This window comes from Ammospiza caudacuta, chromosome 1, assembly GCF_027887145.1.
Source record: "Ammospiza caudacuta isolate bAmmCau1 chromosome 1, bAmmCau1.pri, whole genome shotgun sequence".
NCBI classification, from domain to species: Eukaryota; Metazoa; Chordata; class Aves; order Passeriformes; family Passerellidae; genus Ammospiza; species Ammospiza caudacuta.
In genome coordinates, this window is record NC_080593.1 from 154,893,240 (window position 1) to 154,907,599 (window position 14,360).

A 14,360-nucleotide genomic window follows, 5' to 3' on the forward strand; every position below is an offset into this window, starting at 1 on the left:
CCCTGTCCAAGCTGGCCTTGGACAATTCCAGGGATCCAGGAACAGCCGCAAATTCTCTGGGAATTCCATCCCAGCCCCTCACCACCCTCCCAGGGCAGAATTCCTCCCCAAAATCCCATCCATCCCTGCCCTCTGGCAGTGGGAAGCCATTCCCTGTGTCCTGTCCCTCCATCCCTCATCCCAAATCCCTCTCCAGCTCTCCTGGATCCCTTTCAGGCGCTGGAAGCGTCTCCCAGATTTTCTTCCCTTCTCCAGGTGAACCCTCCCAACCCTTTTCCCATTTTCCTGGGATTTCACCTCCTGGGCCACGACTGCCTTCACCCACTCTGTCCCTTTATCCTTCACCACCAAAAAACACGGAAAAATCCCTGGATTGAGGCACGGTTCCTTCCTCGCGGTCTTTTCCCTACGGAATTGCGCCGGGGCCGGATTCCGGTGAATTCTGGGCCTCCTTTTCCCGAGGTTCTGGGATTTCCCTGCCGGCCTCGTTGTGTTCTTGTGAATCTTCCTTCTCTGCTCCTTTCATTCCCCTCGGAATGGAAACGGCTTCCAGTGGATCCGCATGTTTGGGAAAGCCGTTGGAAAACGTTAATTTGGGAAGTGCAGCCGCGGAATTATGGAATTTTTTTAATTGGTCTTCCTTGGCTGGGAGAGGTCACGGAAAAGCATGGAAAAGTGCAATTATGGGATGGGAATGGGGTGGTTTTCTGTATGGAAGAGGAGGATGGGCAATGAGGAGCCTGGGAATAACGTGGGGAATGGAAACGGCTTCAGCGGATCCGCGTGTCCGGGAAAGCCGTTGGAAAACGTTACTTTGGGAAGCGCCGCTGTGGAATTGCGGTTTTTTAAAAATAGAAAAAAAAATCTTCCTTGGCTGGGAGAGGTCAAGGAAAAACCTGGAAAAGTGTAATTATGGGATGGGGATGGGGATGGGGTGGTTTTCTGTCTGGAAGAGGAGGATGGGCAGTGAGGAGCCCAGGAATAGCGTGGGAATTCCTGTTGCTTTGGAATTCCAACTTGCCGTTGGTCCAGGGCGTTGGGAGCGCAGAAATCAGGGAATCGTGGAATTGGGCGGGATGAGGATGTAGAGAGCACCCAATTCCACCCCTTTGCCATGGGAAGGGATAATTTCCGCTATCCCAGGTTCTTCCAACCTGGCCTTGGACAATTCCAGGGATGGAGCAGCCACAGCTTCTCTGGGAATTCCATCCCAGCCCCTCATCACCCTCCCAGGCAGGAATTCATTCCCAACATCCCACCTATCCCTGCCCTTTTGCCCCCATTCCCTGTTATCCTGTCATTCCCTGCCTTTTCCCAAAACCCTTTCCCATCTTTTTTTTGGGATGTTTTTGGACTCTAAATCCCTTCAAAGGCTCCAAGTGAAGCCGTCCCTGGATTCTGAGTTCCAGGTGGGCTCGGAAGGGAAAATTCTGCTCCTTGAAGATCCCATCTTCCTTATTTTCCGCATTCCAGGGTTATTTTCCATCTTTTTGGTGTCTGTTTTTGAATTCCTGATTTTCAGGGACACATCCCGAGCTGCCCCGAGCACGGACACAGGGATTTGGTGGATCTGTGGATGCATCCTGAATTTTATTGGGAATTAAGTTGCTTCTTGGGGGTTTTCTGGATCCATTTATTGGAGCTGGGCTTGGATTTCTGGATGCTTCCTATGGTTCTTTGCTCCCTTTAATCCAAAGGGTGCATCCATGGATCCATGACAGGGAAAGAAGGAATTCCATGGAGCCCTTTCCCAGTTGGACCGCTTGAAAAAAAAAAAAAAATAAATAACAGAACAAAAATCCTCAGCAAGATTTAACGTAGTTGGGAATATTTGGGAATAATTAGGGAAAAGAGGGGAGAAAAATAATTGGGAAAAAAGGAAAAATTCCTTTTGGAAGAAGAGGAATTGAGGGGTTCGTGCTTGTGGATCTCTGACTGCTTCAGCGGGCTCTGGGTGAGGTGGGAGGGGATTTTTCTTCCTCTTCCCGGAAAAAATTGTGGGATTTGGGTCGGAGGTTGTTGGTGGAGGCTCCTGGACTTGGGATTGTCCACAGGGATGGAATTCTTCTTATTTATGGAATCGTGGAACGGGTTGGATTAAAAATCAGCCGGTCCCAACTCCTGCCGTGGGCAGGGACACCTTCTCCCATTTTCCAGGTTGTTCCAAGCCCTTCCCAACCTGACCTTGATAATTCTAGGGATGGGGCAGCCATGGAATTCCCTGGGAATTCCATTCCAGCGCCTCACCACCCTCGCCGTAATAAATTCCTTCCTTAAATCCGGTCTGAATGGATCAGGAATCCATTGCTGGGTTGGGGGCCTGGGGTTGCCGATTCCTGTGGGGACGGGAGCGGCTTCCCTCGGGATCGGTGCGTCCCTAATTAAGTGTGTCTGGATTAAATGGAGCAGTCGGGCAACAAAAACCTGGAAAAGCCTCTTTTTTGACAAAAAAAATTAATTTATTTCCCATTAATTCCACATCAAATTGATTTTCATTGCAGCCTCTGCCTCTCCCAAGGAGCAGGGGCCGTTCCCTTCCCTATTCCCACATTTCCAGGAGGCGCCATCGGATCTGCCAGGAATGAGAAAATCCCAAACCAATCCAACCTTTTAGGAACCTTTTTCTTTTCCCCCTTCTTCTCCTGAAAGTCACCTTGAGGGATCCACGTCGGACCGTGGCGGTTCCATTCCAGGGATTTTTTTTTGGAAGTGGGTGCTGCTCCCAAAAAAAAAAAAGAAAACCCCAAAAAATTCCACAGTGATCCAGAGAAAGTATTTTCTGTCTGGGAATTTTCTGTTTTAGCAGGAATTTCCTGAGGGTTTTGTTTCTTTTTTTTTTTTAATTGTGGAAATTGCTGTGCTCAGGACTCTCCAAACGCCGATAAGTGAGTCTGGAATTATTCCTGTCCCGTCACGCTCCAGCTCACCTGAACAATTCCCCCTTTTTTCCCTCGGCTGGGAGGGGCACGGAAAAAGGGATTTTTATCAGCATGGAATTGGGAATAAGATGAAAGAATGGTTTGGAAAGGGATCTTAAAAAGAACTCCCAACCCCCCTTCCATGGGCAGGGACAACCCGGTGCTCCAATCCCATCCAACCTGGCCTTGGACACTTCCAGGGATGGAGCAGCCACAGCTTCTCTGGGAATTCCGTCCCATTCCTGCCCCTCATCCCAACGCTCACAGCACAGAATAAAATTGGAAACATTTTTTTGTGGGAAAACCCATGGGAATAACACAGGGAGGAAAACTGATCTTTATTTATCATCTCTGTAATCCGCCAAAGTGGTTTTTTTTTTGGGAAGCTCCAAACAGGAAATCAGCCCAAACCCTTGGGAAAAGCTGGGTGTGAGGAGGAGCAGATTTGGCGACAGATCCCGGTGCTTTTCCACGCAGGAAAATCCCAATCCAGACTTTTAAGCCACAGTTGGGATTTTGCTTCATTCCATGTGTTCCTCCTCGGCCTTATCAGCTCATTAAGTGCCTTATCAGGAGGGATCTGTGGCCTTTGGAATTCCTGTGGGATCATAGAAAAATCGGGATACTCCTGGCATGTGCAAATATCTTCCCTTGAGGCTTTTAACTGTGGGAAAAAAGTGGCTTTTTGGGGGGATAAGTTTTTGGGAATTCCTGGATCGGGGAAGTGACATTCCCACTGTGCCGAGGGATCTCAAATCCCGGGATTTGTTTTGGGCCCTTCATGACAAAAAGGACATTGAGGGGCTGGAGCGTGGATTCCCTAATCATGGAATCATGGAATGGATTTGGGGAAAAGGTCTGGAACGCCAGGAGCAGCTGGGGAGGGGTGGGGAAAAAAGGGAATTTTTTTAGGGATAAATGAGCTGAGCTTAAGAGTTGTCCCTCCTCGTGTCAAATCCCACTGCAAAGCCAGGAATTCCGATTCCATTCCTCGTTCCCTTTCCTTTCGCTGGAACGCGGAAAACTCCTAAATTTGGAAAAACCGAGAGCCTGGATGTTTCAGTGCCGCGAACATTTTTTCCCCGGGGTCGGTTTTGTTCTGGAGAACCTGGAAAAGGGAATTTCAGAGGGTGCAAACCTGAGGCTGTCGGTGACTCACGGATCTCCCTCCACCCACATTCCCTGATCCAAGCTCTTTTCCTGGTTCTTGTCAGATTTTCCTGGGTGCCAGGAATCATTTCACCCTCAGGAACGCCCCTGAGGGGATCTCGAAGCTTTTTTCATGCTCCGGGAGAGCTGGAGAGGGATTTGGGATAAGGACACCAGGGAATGGCTTCCCACTGGTTGGGTGGGATATTGGGGAGGAATTCTTCACTTTGAGGGGCTGGGATGGAATTCCCAGCCCCTGGATCCCTGGAATTGTCCAAGGCCAGATTGGATGGCGCTTGGAGCAACCTGGGATAGTGGAAGGGAGTTGGAGCTGAACGGGCTCGGATCCAATCCCTTCCAACCCAACCCATCCCATCCCAGGATTTTGTGAAATTAAAGCTCCATGGAATTTTGGCTCAGGCAGGATTTAGAGCCGGAACAGAAAGGCACAAATGTCCGAGGGGGTCTGGGAAAACCTGGAAAACTGTCAAAAAAACAGGGATTGGGAAGGGAAAGATGAGAGGGGAATGAGGAATAAATTACTTATAGGTAAAAAGTAGAATCGTGGAATTTTTTAGGCTGGAAAGGAGCTTTAAGCTCTCCCAAGGCCACCACTGACCGTGTCCCCAAGTGGATTTTGGATCCCTCCCGGACAGGATCCCTCCCTTTGGATTCCTCCCTTTCCAGGAGGAATTCTCCCAAAAATATCCCACTAAACCTCTCCCGATGCCACTTGAGGCCATCTCCTCTCGTCCCATCCCTCATTCCCCTTGGGAGAAAATCCCGACCTTCACCCGGCTCCGACCTCGGAGCAGGAACTCGGCGAGGGGGAAAAGAATCCCAATTAATTCCCGAGTGTGGAATTAATCCGAAGGGACAGAAGCTCGGGAGAGGAGAAGCGGATGTGAAGGAGGCCGAGGGTGCTCCGGGCTATGCGTGGAAGTTGCGTGCCGGGAGAGGGGCGCGGAAGCTCTTTGATTGTGATCAGGGATGAAGGGCAGGCTCGGGGAAAAAAAAAAAAAACAAAAAAACAGGGAAGTTTGGAATGGTTGTGAGGGAAAAAACGAGCCACGCTTCATTTCCTAAATCCTTATTTATGGAGAATGCAGAAATATTCCAGGAAAATTTAAATCACAGAAATGAAGGGAGATTTGGTGTCGCCTCCGTGGGTTTTTTAGGAATTGTTGTTCCTGGAAGGTTGTGGAATTGCTGAAGCCTTTGAGGGATTTGGGGTGGGAAGGGCAGGAATAAATGAGTTTATGGATTTGCCTGAAATTGTGGAAATTGGAGTGGACCACAGAGGCTTTTTAAGGAAGAATCTTGTTTGGAGCTTCTGAAATGGTGAATGATATTTTTCGTAGTGAGATAAATGCGTAAAAATCCCTTTTTTTTAATCAGGAATTTTACAGCAGGAATTTCCGGAGCAGGAACAGGAGAAGCCTTGGAATAAGGGTCAAATCACCAAAAAAACCCCAGTTTTGTGATTTGACAAAATCAGCTTTGGCTCCTTCACAGCACCGAGAATTCCAAGGGAAAGCTCGGGATTGGGAGAGGTTCTGTCGTTCATCCCAAACGTTTCAGGGAGAAGGGAATGGGCAGGATGTGATCTCACAAAAGTCGTCTGAGGGTGCGCCACAACAGATTTGTTTTTTTTTTTGGGATCCTTCTCCATGAATGAACCTTTGTATTTTCGACAAAATTCGCCTGGAAATGTTTTTTATCCCAACTTTTTTCTATGAGATTCCAAAGGAATGTCGGAGGAAGCGATGGGAATAGAAGGGCAGGAGAATTGGGGGAAAAAAGTGACAAAAAGTGTGACCGCGGCAGGAGCTCCACATTTGGAGAAATTCCAAGTAGACTTTGGGCACGAGGAGAACATTTGGGAACTTTGGAGCTGGCTGGGGGTTGGGATCTGCTCCCAGGGGAAAAGGAGCAGGACGAGGGGAAACTCCAGCCATGCCAGGGCAGGTTTAGGCTGGATTTTGGGAAAATTCCTCCCGGAATTTTTGGCACAGGGAGAATCAGGAATATTTTGGGCTGGGAACGATAACGAGGCCTTAACTGAGAATCCGTTTGAGGCAGGATCTGTTTGGTGCAGGAGATCAGGAGAAATCCAGTTAAAAATCCCGGGATGCAGAAATAGGAATGACAAAGGGTGTGGGATCTCTCCTTGTCTTCTAAATCAGAGGGAGAAGCTCCAGTTGGGCTTCCAACCCTTTAATCCACCAAAACATATTTCCAAGGAATGTTTTCTTTCTCCTATTCCTCAATTTAACTCTTCCAACTTGCTCCGCGTGCTGCACTTATTCCTTTACCAGTTTTAGGCTCGCTTCCCCTTGACAAATTCCCTTTTATCCCAAAAAAAGGCCTTGAACTGCTCCAAAGGGCAAAAATACTCGGAGATCATACTCAGATTTGGTTTTTTTCCCACATCTGACTCAGGAACTCTTCTGTCAGCTGGAGGAGGAGGAAGAATAATTTAAAATATTCAACCCTTCACGAGCAGCGCTCCAAGAGTGTTTTTAATGCAGCCGGAATAAGATTTGGGTTTTGGAGCTCTCTTGGTATTGATTTGTTGCTTCAATTTGCTCGTCGTGCATGGAGGGAGGAAAATGTTTTTATAAAAAGATTTCTGAGCACCCCAGCAATGGCTGGACCATCACCGAGTTGCTTTGGCTGTTCATGGTTAATTTGATTTCTATTTAAAGCCAGCAGGGATTTATTTGGTCGCGTTTCAAAGGAGGAAAAAAAAAGTGAGGAGTGGGCGGATCTCATCGGGACCCTGATTTAGGAGATGTCTCCTCCTTCCCCACCTCACATCGGGGCTTTTTTATCCCAAATTTCTGTCTCACCCTCACCTGGGTGCAAGTGAGGAGAGTAAATCAAAAACATCCTAAAAAAAACCCCAAAAAAACAAAACAAACCCCAAATCTTGATGCTTAAGGAATTTTCCTGCTCGCCTCATCGTCTTCCCTCGTTTTTAGCTGCACTTTTCAACCGTAGCTTCCAAAACCCAAAACAAACCCCAAATCCCCAAATCTTGGTGTTTAAGGAATTTTCCTGCTCGCCTTGTCGTCTTCCCTCGTTTTTAGCTGCACTTTTCAACCGCAGCTTCCAAAACCCCAAACAAATCCCAAATCTTGGTGTTTAAGGAGTTTTCCTGCTCGCCTTGTTGTCTTCCCTTATTTTTAGCTGCACTTTTCAACCGCAGCTTCCAAAACCCAAAACAAACCCCAAATCCCCAAATCTTGATGTTTAAGGAAATTTCCTGCCCACCTCATCGTCTTCCCTCGTTCTTAGCTGCACTTTTCAACTGTAGCGTCCAAAACCCAAAACAAACTCTAAATCTTGGTGTTTAAGGAATTTTTTAGGCTGGAAAGCTCGTCTCAACATCCTCCCTCGTTTTTAGCTGCACTTTTCAACTGCAGCTTTCAAAATTTAAAACAACCCCAAATCTTGGTGTTTAAGGAATTTTCCTGCTCGCCTCATCATCCTCCCTCGTTTTTAGCTGCACTTTTCAACCCTAGCTTCCAAAATCCAAAACAAACCCCAAATCCTCAAATCTTGATGTTTCAGGAATTTTCCTGCTCGCCTCATCATCTTCCCTCGTTTTTAGCTGCACTTTTCAACCATAGCTTCCAAGAGCACGGGTCATCGACCTGGAGATTGGCAGATGAGATTCCCTCTGGCTCTGGTGTCGCTCTGAGGAATCCGTGTCCGGAAAGGCGGAATTGAGCCGGGTGGGCACCGCTGGGTGAGGAACCCAACGAAGGCGTTGCCTGGGGGATGGAAATGCCCTCAGAGCCTGGCAATGTCTGGCAATTCCTACTTTTCCCTGGAAATTTGTTGCCCAGGCAGTTGGAAGAGGTTTTATTCTCAGGGTTGGAATCCAGGATCTTGGAACGCTGTGTTATCCTGGAATCTTTGCCTCAGTTTCTGAGCGGGGGTGTTGGGTGGTGCTTGATGAGTTTCTGCTCAAATGTTTGGGTTTGAAGGGTCTCAGCTGGGAAGGCCTCGAGGGTTGGGATTGATTTTCCTTTCCTTGAAAAAATTGGATCGTGTTGGAGCCAAGCTGGGAGAGCTGGGAATGTCCGTCCTGGAGAAGAGAAGGATCCAGGGAGAGCTGGGATCTCCTTCCAGTGCCTGAAGGGACTCCAGGAGAGCTGGAGAGAGATTTAGGACACGGAATGGAGGGACAGGACACTGGGAATGGCTTCCAGAGGCCAGGGATAGATGGAATATTGGGAAGGAATTCTGCCTTGAGAGGCTGAAGAGGCCTGGAATGGAATTCCCAGAGAATCTGCAGCTGTCCCATCCCTGGAAATGTCCAAGGACAGCTTGGATGGTGCTTGGAGCAACCTGGGATAGTGGAAGTTTTCCAAGGCAGGGAGTTGGAACTGGATGGTCTGGAAGGTCCTTTCCAACCCAACCCATTCCGGAATTTTATCCTGCTCTTGATGAGTTTCTGCTCAAATGTTTGGGTTTGAAGGGTCTCAGCTGGGAAGGCCTTGAGGGTTGGGATTGATTTTCCTCTCCCTGAAAAAATTGGATTGTGTTTGAGCCAAGCTGGGAGAGCTGGGAATGTCCAGCCTGGAGAAGGGAAGGATCCAGGGAGACCTCAGAGCTGCTTCCAGTGGCTGAAGGGCTCCAGGAGAGCTGGAGAGGGATTTGGGACACAGGATGGAATGACAGGACACTGGGAGGGGTTCCCACTTCCAGAGGGCAGAGCTAGAAGGGATTTTGGGAAGGAATTCTGCCTTGTGAGTGTGGTGAGGCCCTGGAATGGAATTCCCGGAGAAGCTGTGGCTGCCCCATCCCTGGAAGTGTCCACGGCCAGCTTGGATGGTGCTTGGAGCAACCTGGGATAGTGGAAGTTATCCAAGGCAGGGAGTTGGAACTGGATGGTCTTGCAGGTCCTTTCTGACCCAATAAAATTCCATTCTGGAATTTTATCCTGCTGGTGCCACTCTGGAAGGAGAATCCTGCCGGATAACGGGATCAGCTCCCCATCCAACACCTCAGAGCTGTGGCCATTTTATGGCCAAGGTCCAGCTGGCTGTGGACCTTCCCCACGGACACTCAGCGTGCTTGGAGAACATCCCAAGTGGCTCAAAATTAGGGATAAACAACTTTTTTGGACAATTTGTGGTGGGAAACATTCCCGGTGAGCTCACTTGGGCGAGTCCCCGCGCCAGACAGGCCCGGCGAGTCCCGGAGGCTCCAACAACGTCTCACCCATTCCCAAACAACCACTGACACCCCCAAAAGGTTGGGATGGGATCGTTTATCCCGGGAGGCAGCCGCTGTGGTTCCTTGGAGTGTCTGGGGGATGATTTCCCTAATTTCCCTGCTGCTCCGAGGGTTTTAATCAGCCGGCAAATTGCAGGCCTGGCTGATTCCCGCCTTATCTCCCGGCCTTGCTGCTTGGGTTCAAGGGCCCAGCTCGGCTTTGTCATCTCAAGATGAGCTCCCAAATTTCTTTGAGGGTGGAATTAAAGGCTGTGAGCACGCAGGACCTGCTGGTTTGAGCAGCTCCTCAAACTTTGTTTAACCACAGGAAGCATTCCTGGTTCTTTGAGGAGGAGCCTTTCCATGAAAATCCCCCCCTCCACCTCGCCCCGTGACTCAGCCACATCCAGCTCCAACCCTGGGGAATCGCGTTGAATCCTCCAAATTCCCCCGTCATCCGTGAAAATTCCGTGACGCAGCATCCCCTTAACCTGGTTACCTGCTTTTCCCGTTGTTTTTCAGAGGGATCCCTGTGTTTCCTCTGCCCTATTTTCCCTCGGCAGCTCCGTCACAAGGGTGACACGGATAAGGAGGGAAATTTTCCGCTCTCCCGCGGGGGCCTGGAGCCCGATTTGATTTGGGATAATCAAACCTTCCAGCTGCTTTGTTCCAGGCACCTATTATTGGGAAAGGAGGCCGCTGTGAGCCCTCACAAAGGGTTGGGAAGGGCCGGAATTCAAAGGGAAGCAGGTTCAGGGAGGAGGATTTGGTCACCTCAGCCTTTTTTGGGAGAGGGCGTGGGAGTTGGGATTTGGGTCATTTGTTCTTCCTGCTGTAATAAAAGCAGATCCTAATTGCTGCAGGTTCTTGCTATTGTGCCAAAATTGCTGTGACAGGTAAAACCATTCCCGGCGTTGCTGTTCCAAAAATGTCAATGCAAAAGAAAAAAGAATCGTTTTCCCGGTGAGAATTCCCTGTTTTTCCAATCCACAGCTTCCAAGATGTGGGTGATGGGTGGGCTGGATGAAACTCCTCCCTTTTTCCATGGTGGTTTCTCTCCTGTTTTGTTCTCCAGAGTGGTGGATTCCTGGTCCAAGAAACCTTTGGAAGTGGCTCTCTAGGATATGGTGGGATTTTGGGGGTGGTCTCGTGCAGGACTCGACCGTCCTTGTGGATTAGCTCAGGTTATTCCATGGTTTTGATTCTGTGTCTTTGAGAATCTTTCCGTGATTCTCACCCTTTGTTTTGGGGTGGTGGGAGCTGGAAAAGCCTGGGAATATGGGGAAGGAATAATTTCACTCTTAAAATCAAATTGCTGGCCTTAAAGCAGGGAATAATTCCATTTTGGACAGACTGTGGGTGATGGAAATGGGATCTTTTCTGTAGAGTAGCCCTGGCACCATCAGAATTCCTAAAAATATTTTATTTTATGGATCCTCTTCACGGAACACCCAAGACCACCCTGACTTCTGTTCCAAAATATTCTTCCTTGGGAAGACTTGAGTTCCCGGCTCTTAAACCTCCCCAAACTGGTTTAAAACTCTGCTTTGAGCCCTAAAGACCAGGGGGAAATCCTCATTTAAATATTCCTTATGCAAAGTGGCAGCTCCTGACTCGACTGGTGCCGCAGGTATTCCCTCGTTTCGCCGCCTGATTATCCCACAGCAGTTTCTCCTACGTTTTCAGCTCCCGTCTGCAGCTCCAACTGCAAATCCCAAAGTTTTGAGTCAGCTCCTCATCCCAGCTGCCTCCGGAGCGCTTCTCTCCCACACGCACCCGGCTCCTTCTTCCCTTGGCTTTCCCACTTGCCAGCCTTTCATTCCCTTGTTCTGGTGGTGGAAAAATAGGGATTAATCATCCTGACAGATCCGTGATGACTTCCAGGGCACCTGATTTTGAACGGGATGAGACAAAAATCTGATTTATCATGTCTGCCTTCACCAGTTGCCTGCTCTTCTTTCTTTCCCTTGCTGTTTGTTTAAGGCAGGCTTGAATCTGTTGGAGCAAATCCAGGAGATGCCCCAAGGGCTGGAGAGAGGCTGAGAATTTCCAGTTTGGAAAAGAGAAAGCTCCAAGGAGACCTCAGAGCCCCTTCCAGTGCCTAAAGGGACTCCAGGAGAGCTGGAGAGGGACTTTGGACCGGGGATGGAGGGACAGGACACAGGGAATGGCTTCCCACTGCCAGAGGGCAGGGATGGATGGGATACAGGGAAGGAATTCCTGGCTGGGAGGGTGGTGAGGCCTGGAATGGAATTCCAAGAGATTCTGTGTCCATTCCATCTCTAGAAGTGTCCAAGGCCACGTTGGAGCAACCTGGGATAGAGGAAGGTCCATATCCCATGGGATGAGATTCTGGGAATCTGGGAATTCCATGCCCATGGCAGAGAGTGGGGCTGGGTGATCCTGAAGGTCTCTTCCCACCCAAACCATCCCATGATATTTATTTATAGGAGGACATTAACAATCCCAACCAATTATTCAATTTTCTTCAACTCCCCATCATTCCCGGGCTCCATCTCCCTAAAAATCTCATTTGGCTTTATTTTTTGGGGATTTTGGAAGTGTTTTTTTCTTCTCCTCATCTTTCCCCTTCTAAGGCCTTCAACCAGAACGTTCTACTCATGCCTTGGCTCTTCTTCTCCCTATGGAATACGCAGACTCTAAACCAGGATTTTCCCAGCTATCCCAAACTTTTTACAGGCTTGGAAGGTCTGAAAATTTTATTGAGAAGCCTTGTGGGATTCGCTGGAAAATTTGCCCCCTCCTGCCTTTGTTTCTCACGTTTTCCTTCTGCTCCATTTCTCCTCGCTCGCTTTTTTCACACCTTCCGCGTCCTCCTTCACGGCTCCGGCAGAAACTCCTCCATCCCCGCGAGGAGAGGCTCGGAATTCTGTCGGAAAGCTGCAGAAGCACCAAAATTATCCCTCTTTTCATGGAGCTCCTGGAGCTGCAGAGATGTGCAAACTCCATCCACAGGTGTTTCACGGAGTTTCTCCTCATTTTTTCTCATTTTTTGGGATCAACCTTTGAGTTTCCTCCTCCTCTTTCCCCCATCGTTTTTTGGTCGTTCCCTGTTGGAATTGTCTCGTGTCAGGTGTTGGAATATCTCTCTTAGAATAATGTAATTGTTGGGGTTGGGAAAGATTTCCATGCTCAAAGATTAAATGGAGTTGCTTCTCCTTTTTTCTCATTTTTTTGGGATCAACATTTGAGTTTCCTCCTCCTCCTCCCCCCATCGTTTTTTGGTCGTTCCCTGTTGGAATTGTCTCGTGTCAGGTATTGGAATATCTCTCTCAGAATGATGGAAATGTTTGGGTTGGGAAAGATTTCCATGCTCAGAGATTTCATGGAGTTGCTCCTCATTTTTTTGGATCAACTTTTGAGTTTCCTCCTTCTCCCATCGTTTTTTGGTCATTCCCTGTTGGAATTGTCTCGTGTCAGGTGTTGGAATATCTCTTAGAATGATGGAATTGTTGGGGTTGGGAAAGATTTCCATGCTCAGAGATTTCACGGAGTTTCTCCTCATTTTTTCTCTTTTTTTTGGGGATCAACATTTGAGTTTCCTCCTCCTCTTCCCCCCCATTGTTTTTTGGTCATTCCCTGTTGGAATTGTCTGGTGTCAAGTTTTGGAATATCTCTCTTAAAATGATGGAATTTTTGGGTTGGGAAAGATTTCCATGCTCAAGGAATCCCTACCATTCCTTCAGCACTGCCAAGGCCACCACTGGCCGCGTCCCCAAGCGCCACATCCACAGGGATGGGAATTCCACCTCCGTGCCAGGGCCGGACAGCCCGAATATTCCCAATATCCAACCTAAACCTCCCCTGGCACATCCTGAGGCCGTTTCCCCTCATCCCCGTTCCCTGGGAGCAGATCCCAACCCCCATCCGGCTCCAAAATCCCGTCAGCACCTTCCCAACTGTTTTCCTCGTGCCCAAGCTCTGCCGCTCCCTTGGAATTTCTCCAACTGTCGAGCTCCTGCTACAGTCACACTTTTTTGTCTTTTTCTTCTTTTTTTTCCCCTCCCCATTCTCCTGTCCTCCCACTCCCGTCACTCCCGCTGCCGTTCCTTCGGCATCTTGCAGGGAAAAGATGTTTTCATACTCGGGGATCTCGCGGAGCCTTTGATGCTCGGAAATGCAAATTTATTTGCATCTCCTTTGTGCTGCTGGTACCTTGCTGCGTCTTTCAGGTGCTGGATTGTCGATCCAGCCCCGCTGTATCCCGGTGGGAATTAACCCTCGTGCTGGGAGACTGCCGGTAGCTGTTGATCCATGGGGGAAAAAAAAAAAAAAAAAAAAAAAAAAAACAAACCAAAAAAAAACCCCAAGACTGCATTAATTCCTGGCAATTTTAGCATGGAGTTTTTTTGGCTGCTGTGAGTCGTGAACAAGAGGCTGGAGGGAAAATTCAGGATGTGGAGTTTGGGAAAAATGTAGGGAAAAGAGGAGTTGTGGCAAGGATATCCTTTGATCTTCCTTCTCCTGAAGCAAACTGGGATGAAATGATAAAGTTTTCCATTGATTTCGGTGGGATTCCTCAGGAAGAACTTGGGAATTTCATGGCTGGTTTAAGGCGCTGTCCCTGCTGGATGAGGATCCCTCAAATTGGGGATTGGAGGGCTCTGTCCCAGCTGCAACTCATGGAATCGTGGAATGGTTTGGGTTGGAATGGACCTGAAAAATCCCATTGCAAATCTTTGCTGAGTATCCATTTCCCCATCTGTTGGGAAAGCAACACCTATCCATGGATATCCATCCAGTTTTCCTCAAGGAAAAACACAACACAATCCCACCGTGGAGGAACTTAAAATTTGAAGGAAAGAGAAATCTGGAGCAGCCAGGTCCTTGAGCTCCTTGAATCCAAGTTTTATTATGGATATGGCAGTGCGAATGCCATCCATGCCGTGCAGCCAATGGGAAGCCAAAATAAACAGCGTGGAGCGGGAGGAGGAATTTTGATGTGGAAGGGGACAAAATCAGGTGTAGGTTGGTGTGGAGTTGATTCCAGCCTCAAATGGGAGGAATTTAACCCGGAATTCTTGCGCGGAACCTGACGATGAA